This window comes from Orcinus orca, unplaced genomic scaffold (genome assembly GCF_937001465.1).
Source record: "Orcinus orca unplaced genomic scaffold, mOrcOrc1.1 scaffold_41, whole genome shotgun sequence".
Taxonomy (NCBI): Eukaryota; Metazoa; Chordata; class Mammalia; order Artiodactyla; family Delphinidae; genus Orcinus; species Orcinus orca.
The window spans coordinates 386,534-398,464 of record NW_026043744.1 but is presented as its reverse complement, the minus strand read 5'-3'; the positions used below and the strand labels follow the sequence as shown (position 1 = coordinate 398,464).

General features: G+C 43.3%; 1 long non-coding RNA gene across 3 annotated transcripts in view; it reads right to left on the bottom strand.

Annotated features, from left to right (window-relative positions):
• Positions 1-678: 678 nt before the first annotated feature.
• LOC125963188 (uncharacterized) overlaps positions 679-11,931 on the bottom strand; it is a 221,786-nt gene continuing 210,533 nt past the window's right edge. Inside the window, exon 3 of one of the 3 annotated variants that reach the window (XR_007475000.1) lies at positions 679-713. This is a non-coding gene — a long non-coding RNA (uncharacterized LOC125963188). Of the gene's footprint in view, positions 714-5,422; positions 5,458-10,164; positions 10,200-11,931 lie in introns of those variants that run through there. The other 2 variants (XR_007474999.1, XR_007474998.1) reach the window with 2 other exon arrangements.

Sequence of the window (11,931 nt, the reverse complement as noted above, 5' to 3'; positions counted from 1 at the left end):
ACTGTAATTCACAAACCTGCAGAGTTATAAATGACAGCTATCGTCCAAAAATATACTGAAGTAAGGCTGCCAAGAGGACTTGAAAGCGGGGCAGAATTGCAGGAAACCGATTTCAGGAGGTAGACTGGAATTGCATTTAAAAGCATAGGAAAAGAGGCAGAATGTCGACAATGATGCACTTGGCCAAAAAGGGCGTATGTGTTTTTTCCTGAATATATTCAGGAAAAAACGCATACGCCCTTTTTGGCCAACCAAGCAAGCATGCAAAGGAAATCTGCACTACAATGAAGTCTCACTTCCCCCCGGTAAAAAGGGCCATCTGAAAAAAGTGTAAAATCCAGAAAGGCAGGACAGGCCGTGGAGAACTGGGAGCCTTGTTATGCTGATGGGCGGGATGTAAATTGCCAACAGCCACTCCGGATAAGTGTATGGTGCTTCCTGAAACAACTAAAAAACAGAGGAACAGAGCCTAGGGCACTTCCACTTATGGTCCTATAGCTTAGGGAAATGAAAATCAAAAAGAAACAGCCACCCCAAAGTTTGTGACGGCTCTCTTTACAAGAACCTCGTTTACGGTACAAGTTCAATATCGCAGAAAGCAAAAAATGGATAAAGAAGTTGTGGTACTTACGTACAATGCAATATCACTCAGCAATCAAATCTATGTCATCAGGTCCATAGGAGCATAATGAGTGGATTCAGGTATGATGATTCTAACTGAAATAAGTCACACAGAAAAAGAAACATCATAAGATATCACTAATACACGGAATGTAAACTTGGCTACACAGGAACTGAATTACAAAACAGAACAGGGTCTCAAATTTAGAAAAGCAACTTATGCTTGCTTAAGGGGAAAGGTGAGATGGGGTGCTGCATAAAATCAGAGATTGAAATGAGCACAGATAAAGTTCCTTAAGCCAAATATGTAATAGACAAGAGCTACACCTTGCTCAACAAAATGGACTCAAAACTCCATATTAAACGCCTATGAATGTAACTGACTAGTAAGTATCTTAAAAGCTATGGATTACTATGTCTCTGAAAGAGAATCAAGCGTGTGTACAGGGGCATAAACGCAGCAGTGATAGGATTGGAGAGGTTCGGTGAGCAAATGAAGACCCTTTGAAGTGATACTGCATGGTACCCATTCCACGGGTCTCAACTCTCCAGGTTTAAGGGATTCTTCCCTCAGCTAAAACATGCATGTGGAACCGAAAGTATGATCAACCATGTGATCAGTAGACGTGTTCCAATATGTCTCAGTTCTTGTCCCCTGGTACTCGGGTGCAACATTCCAGACGCTTTACTAACACTCTCCCGACTTGGAGAGTCAGTGCCTTTAACCTCCTGTTTAGCCCAGTTTGCAATTTCTGTGGAAGATGAACAGGAATAGGGAGAACCAATGAGAGACTAGCTGGAGGTGTCTGGACTTGCAAATTTAACTCTCATTTCCCACCAGGAAGAGGAATTAACCAAAGGCTCAGCGTGCCATGCTGGAACCAGATTAGGGCCTGAAGCAATCCTGCGGTCTTGCGGCCAGCTCACAAGAAAGCGAGTTGAAGAAAGGAGCTCAGGGGCACTGTAATTCACAAACCTGCAGAGTTATAAATGACAGCTATCGTCCAAAAATATACTGAGGTAAGGCTGCCAAGAGGACTTGAAAGCGGGGCAGAATTGCAGGAAACCAATTTCAGGAGGTAGACTGGAATTGCATTTAAAGCATAGGAAAAGAGGCAGAACGTGGACAATGATGCACTTCGCCAAAAAGGGCGTATGCGTTTTTTCCTGAATGTATTCAGGAAAAAACACATACCCACTTTTTGGCCAACCAAGCAAGCTTGCAAAGGAAATCTGCACTACAATGAAGTCTCACTTTCCCCAGGTTAAAAGGGCCATCTGAAAAAAGTGTAAAATCCAGAAAGGCAGGACAGGTCATGGAGAACAGGGAGCCTTGTTATGCTGATGGGCGGGATGTAAATTGCCAACAGCCACTCGGGAGAAGTGTATGATGTTTCCTGAAACATCTAAAAAACAAAGCAACAGAGCCTAGGGCACTTCCGCTTATGGTCCTATAGCTTAGGGAAACTAAAATCAAAAAGACACAGCCACCCCAAAGTTTGGGATAGCTCTGTTTACAAGAACCTCCTTTACGGTACTACCTCAATATCGCAGAAAGTGAAAAATGGATAAAGAAGTTGTGGTACTTATGTACAATGCACTATCACTCAGCAATGAAATCTATGTCATCAGACCCGTAGCAGCATAATGAGTGGATTCAGGTATGATGATTCTAACTGAAATAAGTCACACAGAAAAAGAAACATCATAAGATATCATTAATACACGGAATGTAAACTTGGCTACACAGGAACTGAATTACAAAATAGAACAGGGTCTCAAATTTAGAAAACCAACTTATGCTTGCTTAAGGGGAAAGGTGAGTTGGGGTGCTGCATAAAACCAGAGATTGAAATGAGCACAGATAAAGTTCCTTAAGCCAAATATGTAATAGACAAGAGCTACACCTTGCTCAACGAAATGGACCCAAAACCCCATATTAAACGCCTAAGAATGTACCAGACTAGGAAGTATCTTAAAAGCTATGGATTGCTATGTCTCTGAAAGAGAATCAAGCGTGTGTACAGGGGCATAAATGAAGAAATGATAGGACTGGAGAGGTTCGGTGAGCAAATGAAGACCCTTTGAATTCATATTGCATGGTACCCATTCCACGGGTCTCAACTCTCCAAGTTTAAGGGATTCTTCGTTCAGTTAAATCATGCATGTGGAACCCAGAGTATGATCAACCAGGTGATCGGGAGACGTGTTCCAATATGTCTCAGTTCTCGTCCCCTGGTACTCTGGTGCATCATTCCAGATGCTTTACTAACACTCTCCCGACTTGGAGAGTCAGTGCCTTTAACCTCCTGTTTGGCCCAGTTTGCAATTTCTGCGGAAGATGAACAGGAATAGGGAGAACCAATGAGAGACTAGCTGGAGTTGTCTGGACGGGCAAATTTAACTCTCATTTCCCACCAGGAAGAGGAATTAACCAAAGGCTCAGCGTGCTGTGCCGGAACCAGATTAGGGCCTGAAGCAATCCTGCGGTGTTGCGGCCATCTCACAAGAAAGCGAGTTGAAGAAAGGAGCTCAGGGGCACTGTAATTCACAAACCTGCAGAGTTATAAATGACAGCTATCGTCCAAAAATATACTGAAGTAAGGCTGCCAAGAGGTCTTGAATGCGGGGCAGAATTGCAGGAAACCAATTTCCCGAGGTAGACTGGAATTGCATTTAAAGCATAGGAAAAGAGGCAGAACGTCCACAATGATGCACTGGGCCAAAAAGGGCGTATGCGTTTTTTCCTGAATATATTTAGGAAAAAAACGCATACGCCCTTTTTGGCCAACCAAGCAAGCTTGCAAAGGAAATCTGCACTACAATGAAGTCTCACTTCCCCCCCCCGTCAAAAGGGCCATCTGAAAAAAGTGTAAAATCCAGAAAGGCAGGACAGGCCATGGAGAACTGGAAGCCTTGTTATGCTGATGGGCGGGATGTAAATTGCCAACAGCCACTCAGGAGAAGTGTATGGTGTTTCTTGAAACATCTAAAAAACAAAGCAACAGAGGCTAGGGCACTTCCACTTATGGTCCTATAGCTTAGGGAAATTAAAATCAAAAAGACACAGCCACCCCAAAGTTTGGGATGGCTCTGTTTACAACAACCTCGTTTACGGTACAAGTTCAATATCGCAGAAACCGAAAAATGGATAAAGAAGTTGTGGTACTTACGTACAATGCAATATCACTCAGCAATGAAATCTATGTCATCAGGCCCGTAGCAGCATAATGAGTGGATTCAGGTATGATGATTCTAACTGAAATAAGTCACACAGAAAAAGAAACATCATAAGATATCACTAATACACGGAATGTAAACTTGGCTACAAAGGAACTGAATTACAAAACAGAACAGGGTCTCAAATTCAGAAAACCAACTTATGCTTGCTTAAGGGGAAAGGTGAGTTGGGGTGCTGCATAAAACCAGAGATTGAAATGAGCACAGATAAAGTTCCTTAAGCCAAATATGTAATAGACAAGAGCTACTCCTTGTTGAACGAAATGGACTCAACACCCCATATTAAACGTCTAAGAATGTACCTGACTAGTAAGTATCTTAAAACCTATGGATTGCTATGTCTCCGTAAGAGAACCAAGCATGGGTACAGGGGCATAAACGCAGCAGTGATAGGATTGGAGAGGTTCGGTGAGCAAACAAAGACCCTTTGAAGTCATATTGCATAGTACCCATTCCACGGGTCTCAACTCTCCAGGTTTAAGGGATTCTTCCTTCAGCTAAAACATGCATGTGGAACTCAGAGTATGATCAACCGTGTGATCGGGAGACATGTTCCAATATGTCTCAGTTCTCGTCCCCTGGTACTCGGGTGCCACATTCCAGAGGCTTTACTAACACTCTCCCGACTTGGAGAGTCAGTGCCTTTAACCTCCTGTTTGGCCCAGTTTGCAATTTCTGCGGAAGATGAACAGGAATAGGGAGAACCAATGAGAGACTAGCTGGAGGTGTCTGGACGGGCAAATTTAACTCTCATTTCCCACCAGGAAGAGGAATTAACCAAAGGCTCAGCGTGCCGTGCCGGAACCAGATTAGGGGCTGAAGCAATCCTGCAGTGTTGCGGCCAGCTCACAAGAAAGCGAGTTGAAGAAAGGAGCTCAGGGGCACTGTAATTCACAAACCTGCAGAGTTATAAATGACAGCTATCGTCCAAAAATATACTGAAGTAAGGCTGCCAAGAGGACTTGAAAGCGGGGCAGAATTGCAGGAAACCGATTTCAGTAGGTAGACTGGAATTGCATTTAAAAGCATAGGAAAAGAGGCAGAATGTCGACAATGATGCACTTGGCCAAAAAGGGCGTATGTGTTTTTTCCTGAATATATTCAGGAAAAAACGCATACGCCCTTTTTGGCCAACGAAGCAAGCATGCAAAGGAAATCTGCACTACAATGAAGTCTCACTTCCCCCCGGTAAAAAGGGCCATCTGAAAAAAGTGTAAAATCCAGAAAGGCAGGACAGGCCGTGGAGAACTGGGAGCCTTGTTATGCTGATGGGCGGGATGTAAATTGCCAACAGCCACTCCGGATAAGTGTATGGTGCTTCCTGAAACAACTAAAAAACAGAGGAACAGAGCCTAGGGCACTTCCACTTATGGTCCTATAGCTTAGGGAAATGAAAATCAAAAAGAAACAGCCACCACAAAGTTTGTTACGGCTCTCTTTACAAGAACCTCGTTTACGGTACAAATTCAATATCGCAGAAAGCAAAAAATGGATAAAGAAGTTGTGGTACTTACGTACAATGCAATATCACTCAGCAATCAAATCTATGTCATCAGGTCCATAGGAGCATAATGAGTGGATTCAGGTATGATGATTCTAACTGAAATAAGTCACACAGAAAAAGAAACATCATAAGATATCACTAATACACGGAATGTAAACTTGGCTACACAGGAACTGAATTACAAAACAGAACAGGGTCTCAAATTTAGAAAACCAACTTATGCTTGCTTAAGGGGAAAGGTGAGATGGGGTGCTGCATAAAATCAGAGATTGAAATGAGCACAGATAAAGTTCCTTAAGCCAAATATGTAATAGACAAGAGCTACACCTTGCTCAACGAAATGGACTCAAAACCCCATATTAAACGCCTATGAATGTAACTGACTAGTAAGTATCTTAAAAGCTATGGATTACTATGTCTCTGAAAGAGAATCAAGCGTGTGTACAGGGGCATAAACGCAGCAGTGATAGGATTGGAGAGGTTCGGTGAGCAAATGAAGACCCTTTGAAGTGATACTGCATGGTACCCATTCCACGGGTCTCAACTCTCCAGGTTTAAGGGATTCTTCCCTCAGCTAAAACATGCATGTGGAACCGAAAGTATGATCAACCATGTGATCAGTAGACGTGTTCCAATATGTCTCAGTTCTCGTCCCCTGGTACTCGGGTGCAACATTCCAGACGCTTTACTAACACTCTCCCGACTTGGAGAGTCAGTGCCTTTAACCTCCTGTTTAGCCCAGTTTGCAATTTCTGTGGAAGATGAACAGGAATAGGGAGAACCAATGAGAGACTAGCTGGAGGTGTCTGGACTTGCAAATTTAACTCTCATTTCCCACCAGGAAGAGGAATTAACCAAAGGCTCAGCGTGCCATGCTGGAACCAGATTAGGGCCTGAAGCAATCCTGCGGTGTTGCGGCCAGCTCACAAGAAAGCGAGTTGAAGAAAGGAGCTCAGGGGCACTGTAATTCACAAACCTGCAGAGTTATAAATGACAGCTATCGTCAAAAAATATACTGAGGTAAGGCTGCCAAGAGGACTTGAAAGCGGGGCAGAATTGCAGGAAACCAATTTCAGGAGGTAGACTGGAATTGCATTTAAAGCATAGGAAAAGAGGCAGAACGTCGACAATGATGCACTTTGCCAGAAAGGGCGTATGCGTTTTTTCCTGAATGTATTCAGGAAAAAACGCATACGCACTTTTTGGCCAACCAAGCAAGCTTGCAAAGGAAATCTGCACTACAATGAAGTCTCACTTTCCCCAGGTCAAAAGGGCCATCTGAAAAAAGTGTAAAATCCAGAAAGGCAGGACAGGTCATGGAGAACAGGGAGCCTTGTTATGCTGATGGGCGGCATGTAAATTGCCAACAGCCACTCGGGAGAAGTGTATGATGTTTCCTGAAACATCTAAAAAACAAAGCAACAGAGCCTAGGGCACTTCCGCTTATGGTCCTATAGCTTAGCGAAACTAAAATCAAAAAGACACAGCCACCCCAAAGTTTGGGATAGCTCTGTTTACAAGAACCTCCTTTACGGTACTACTTCAATATCGCAGAAAGTGAAAAATGGATAAAGAAGTTGTGGTACTTATGTACAATGCACTATCACTCAGCAATGAAATCTATGTCATCAGACCCGTAGCAGCATAATGAGTGGATTCAGGTATGATGATTCTAACTGAAATAAGTCACACAGAAAAAGAAACATCATAAGATATCATTAATACACGGAATGTAAACTTGGCTACACAGGAACTGAATTACAAAATAGAACAGGGTCTCAAATTTAGAAAACCAACTTATGCTTGCTTAAGGGGAAAGGTGAGTTGGGGTGCTGCATAAAACCAGAGATTGAAATGAGCACAGATAAAGTTCCTTAAGCCAAATATGTAATAGACAAGAGCTACACCTTGCTCAACGAAATGGACCCAAAACCCCATATTAAACGCCTAAGAATGTAACTGACTAGGAAGTATCTTAAAAGCTATGGATTGCTATGTCTCCGAAAGAGAATCAAGCGTGTGTACAGGGGCATAAATGAAGAAATGATAGGACTGGAGAGGTTCGGTGAGCAAATGAAGACCCTTTGAATTCATATTGCATGGTACCCATTCCACGGGTCTCAGCTCTCCAAGTTTAAGGGATTCTTCCTTCAGCTAAATCATGCATGTGGAACCCAGAGTATGATCAACCGTGTGATCGGGAGACGTGTTCCAATATGTCTCAGTTCTCGTCCCCTGGTACTCGGGTGCATCATTCCAGATGCTTTACTAACACTCTCCCGACTTGGAGAGTCAGTGCCTTTAACCTCCTGTTTGGCCCAGTTTGCAATTTCTGCGGAAGATGAACAGGAATAGGGAGAACCAATGAGAGACAAGCTGGAGTTGTCTGGACGGGCAAATTTAACTCTCATTTCCCACCAGGAAGAGGAATTAACCAAAGGCTCAGCGTGCTGTGCCGGAACCAGATTAGGGCCTGAAGCAATCCTGCGGTGTTGCGGCCAGCTCACAAGAAAGCGAGTTGAAGAAAGGAGCTCAGGGGCACTGTAATTCACAAACCTGCAGAGTTATAAATGACAGCTATCGTCCAAAAATATACTGAAGTAAGGCTGCCAAGAGGTCTTGAATGCGGGGCAGAATTGCAGGAAACCAATTTCCCGAGGTAGACTGGAATTGCATTTAAAGCATAGGAAAAGAGGCAGAACGTCCACAATGATGCACTTGGCCAAAAAGGGCGTATGCGTTTTTTCCTGAATATATTCAGGAAAAAAACGCATACGCCCTTTTTGGCCAACCAAGCAAGCTTGCAATGGAAATCTGCACTACAATGAAGTCTCACTTCCCCCTGGTCAAAAGGGCCATCTGAAAAAAGTGTAAAATCCAGAAAGGCAGGACAGGCCATGGAGAACTGGAAGCCTTGTTATGCTGATGGGCGGGATGTAAATTGCCAACAGCCACTCAGGAGAAGTGTATGGTGTTTCTTGAAACATCTAAAAAACAAAGCAACAGAGCCTAGGGCACTTCCACTTATGGTCCTATAGCTCAGGGAAATTAAAATCAAAAAGACACAGCCACCCCAAAGTTTGGGATGGCTCTGTTTACAACAACCTCGTTTACGGTACAAGTTCAATATCGCAGAAACCGAAAAATGGATAAAGAAGTTGTGGTACTTACGTACAATGCAATATCACTCAGCAATGAAATCTATGTCATCAGGCCCGTAGCAGCATAATGAGTGGATTCAGGTATGATGATTCTAACTGAAATAAGTCACACAGAAAAAGAAACATCATAAGATATCACTAATACACGGAATGTAAACTTGGCTACAAAGGAACTGAATTACAAAACAGAACAGGGTCTCAAATTCAGAAAACCAACTTATGCTTGCTTAAGGGGAAAGGTGAGTTGGGGTGCTGCATAAAACCAGAGATTGAAATGAGCACAGATAAAGTTCCTTAAGCCAAATATGTAATAGACAAGAGCTACTCCTTGTTGAACGAAATGGACTCAACACCCCATATTAAACGTCTAAGAATGTACCTGACTAGTAAGTATCTTAAAACCTATGGATTGCTATGTCTCCGAAAGAGAACCAAGCATGGGTACAGGGGCATAAACGCAGCAGTGATAGGATTGGAGAGGTTCGGTGAGCAAACAGAGACCCTTTGAAGTCATATTGCATAGTACCCATTCCACGGGTCTCAACTCTCCAGGTTTAAGGGATTCTTCCTTCAGCTAAAACATGCATGTGGAACTCAGAGTATGATCAACCGTGTGATCAGGAGACATGTTCCAATATGTCTCAGTTCTCGTCCCCTGGTACTCGGGTGCCACATTCCAGAGGCTTTACTAACACTCTCCCGACTTGGAGAGTCAGTGCCTTTAACCTCCTGTTTGGCCCAGTTTGCAATTTATGCGGAAGATGAACAGGAATAGGGAGAACCAATGAGAGACTAGCTGGAGGTGTCTGGACGGGCAAATTTAACTCTCATTTCCCACCAGGAAGAGGAATTAACCAAAGGCTCAGCGTGCCGTGCCGGAACCAGATTAGGGGCTGAAGCAATCCTGCAGTGTTGCGGCCAGCTCAAAAGAAAGCGAGTTGAATAAAGGAGCTCAGGGGCACTGTAATTCACAAACCTGCAGAGTTATAAATGACAGCTATCGTCCAAAAATATACTGAAGTAAGGCTGCCAAGAGGACTTGAAAGCGGGGCAGAATTGCAGGAAACCGATTTCAGGAGGTAGACTGGAATTGCATTTAAAAGCATAGGAAAATAGGCAGAATGTCGACAATGATGCACTTGGCCAAAAAGGGCGTATGTGTTTTTTCCTGAATATATTCAGGAAAAAACGCATACGCCCTTTTTGGCCAACCAAGCAAGCATGCAAAGGAAATCTGCACTACAATGAAGTCTCAATTCCCCCCGGTAAAAAGGGCCATCTGAAAAAAGTGTAAAATCCAGAAAGGCAGGACAGGCCGTGGAGAACTGGGAGCCTTGTTATGCTGATGGGCGGGATGTAAATTGCCAACAGCCACTCCGGATAAGTGTATGGTGCTTCCTGAAACAACTAAAAAACAGAGGAACAGAGCCTAGGGCACTTCCACTTATGGTCCTATAGCTTAGGGAAATGAAAATAAAAAAGAAACAGCCACCCCAAAGTTTGTGACGGCTCTCTTTACAAGAACCTCGTTTACGGTACAAGTTCAATATCGCAGAAAGCAAAAAATGGATAAAGAAGTTGTGGTACTTACGTACAATGCAATATCACTCAGCAATCAAATCTATGTCATCAGGTCCATAGGAGCATAATGAGTGGATTCAGGTATGATGATTCTAACTGAAATAAGTCACACAGAAAAAGAAACATCATAAGATATCACTAATACACGGAATGTAAACTTGGCTACACAGGAACTGAATTACAAAACAGAACAGGGTCTCAAATTTAGAAAACCAACTTATGCTTGCTTAAGGGGAAAGGTGAGATGGGGTGCTGCATAAAATCAGAGATTGAAATGAGCACAGATAAAGTTCCTTAAGCCAAATATGTAATAGACAAGAGCTACACCTTGCTCAACGAAATGGACTCAAAACCCCATATTAAACGACTATGAATATAACTGACTAGTAAGTATCTTAAAAGCTATGGATTGCTATGTCTCCGAAAGAGAATCAAGCGTGTGTACAGGGGCATAAACGCAGCAGTGATAGGATTGGAGAGGTTCGGTGAGCAAATGAAGACCCTTTGAAGTCATATTGCATGGTACCCATTGCACGGGTCTCAACTCTCCAGGTTTAAGGGATTCTTCCTTCAGCTAAAACATGCATGTGGATCCCAGAGTATGATCAACCGTGTGATCGGGAGACGTGTTCCAATATGTCTCAGTTCTCGTCCCCTGGTACTCGGGTGCAACATTCCAGACGCTTTACTAACACTCTCCCGACTTGGAGAGTCAGTGCCTTTAACCCCCTGTTTGGCCCAGTTTGCAATTTCTGCGGAAGATGAACAGGAATAGGGAGAACCAATGAGAGACTAGCTGAAGGTGTCTGGACGGGGCAAATTTAACTCTGATTTCAGGCCAGGGAGAGGAATTAAACAAGGCTCAGCATGCCGTGCCGGAACCAGATTAGTGCCTGAAGCAACCCTGCGGTGTTGCGGCCAGCTCACAAGAAAGCGAGTTCAGGAAAGGAGCTCAGGGGCACTGTAATTCACAAACCTGTAGAGTTATAAATGACAGCTATTGTCCAAAAATATACTGAAGTAAGGCTGCCAAGAGGACTTGAAAGCGGGGCAGAATTGCAGGAAACGGAATTCAGGAGGTAGACTGGAATTGCCTTTAAAGCATAGGAAAAGAGGCAGAACGTCAACAGTGATGCACTTGGCCTAAAAGTGTGTATGTGTTTTTTCCTGAATATATTCAGGAAAAAACGCATACGCCCTTTTTGGCCAACCAAGCAAGCTTGCAAATGAAATCTGCACTACAATGAAGTCTCACTTCCCCCTGGTCAAAAGGGCCATCTGAAAACGTGTAAAATCCAGAAAGGCAGGACAGGCCATGGAGAACTGGGAGCCTTGTTATGCTGATGGGCGGGATGGAAATTGCCAACAGACACTCGGGAGAAGTGTATGGTGTTTTCTGAAACAATTAAAAAACAAAGCAACAGAGCCTAGGGCACATCCACTTATGGTCCTATAGCTTAGGGAAATTAAAATCAAAAAGACACAGCCACCCCAAAATTTCTGTCGGCTCTCTTTACAAGAACCTCGTTTACGGTACAAGTTCAATATCGCAGAAAGCAAAAAATGGAAAAAGAAGTTGTGGTACTTACGTACAATGCAATATCACTCAGCAATGAAATCTACGTCATCAGGCCCGTAGCAGCATAATGAGTTGATTCAGGTATGATGATTCTAACTGAAATAAGTCACACAGAAAAAGAAACATCATAAGTTATCACTAATACACGGAATGGAAACTTGGCTACACAGGAACTGGATTACAAAACAGAACAGAGTCTCAAATTTAGAAAACCAACTTATGCTTGCTTAAGGGGAAAGGTGAGT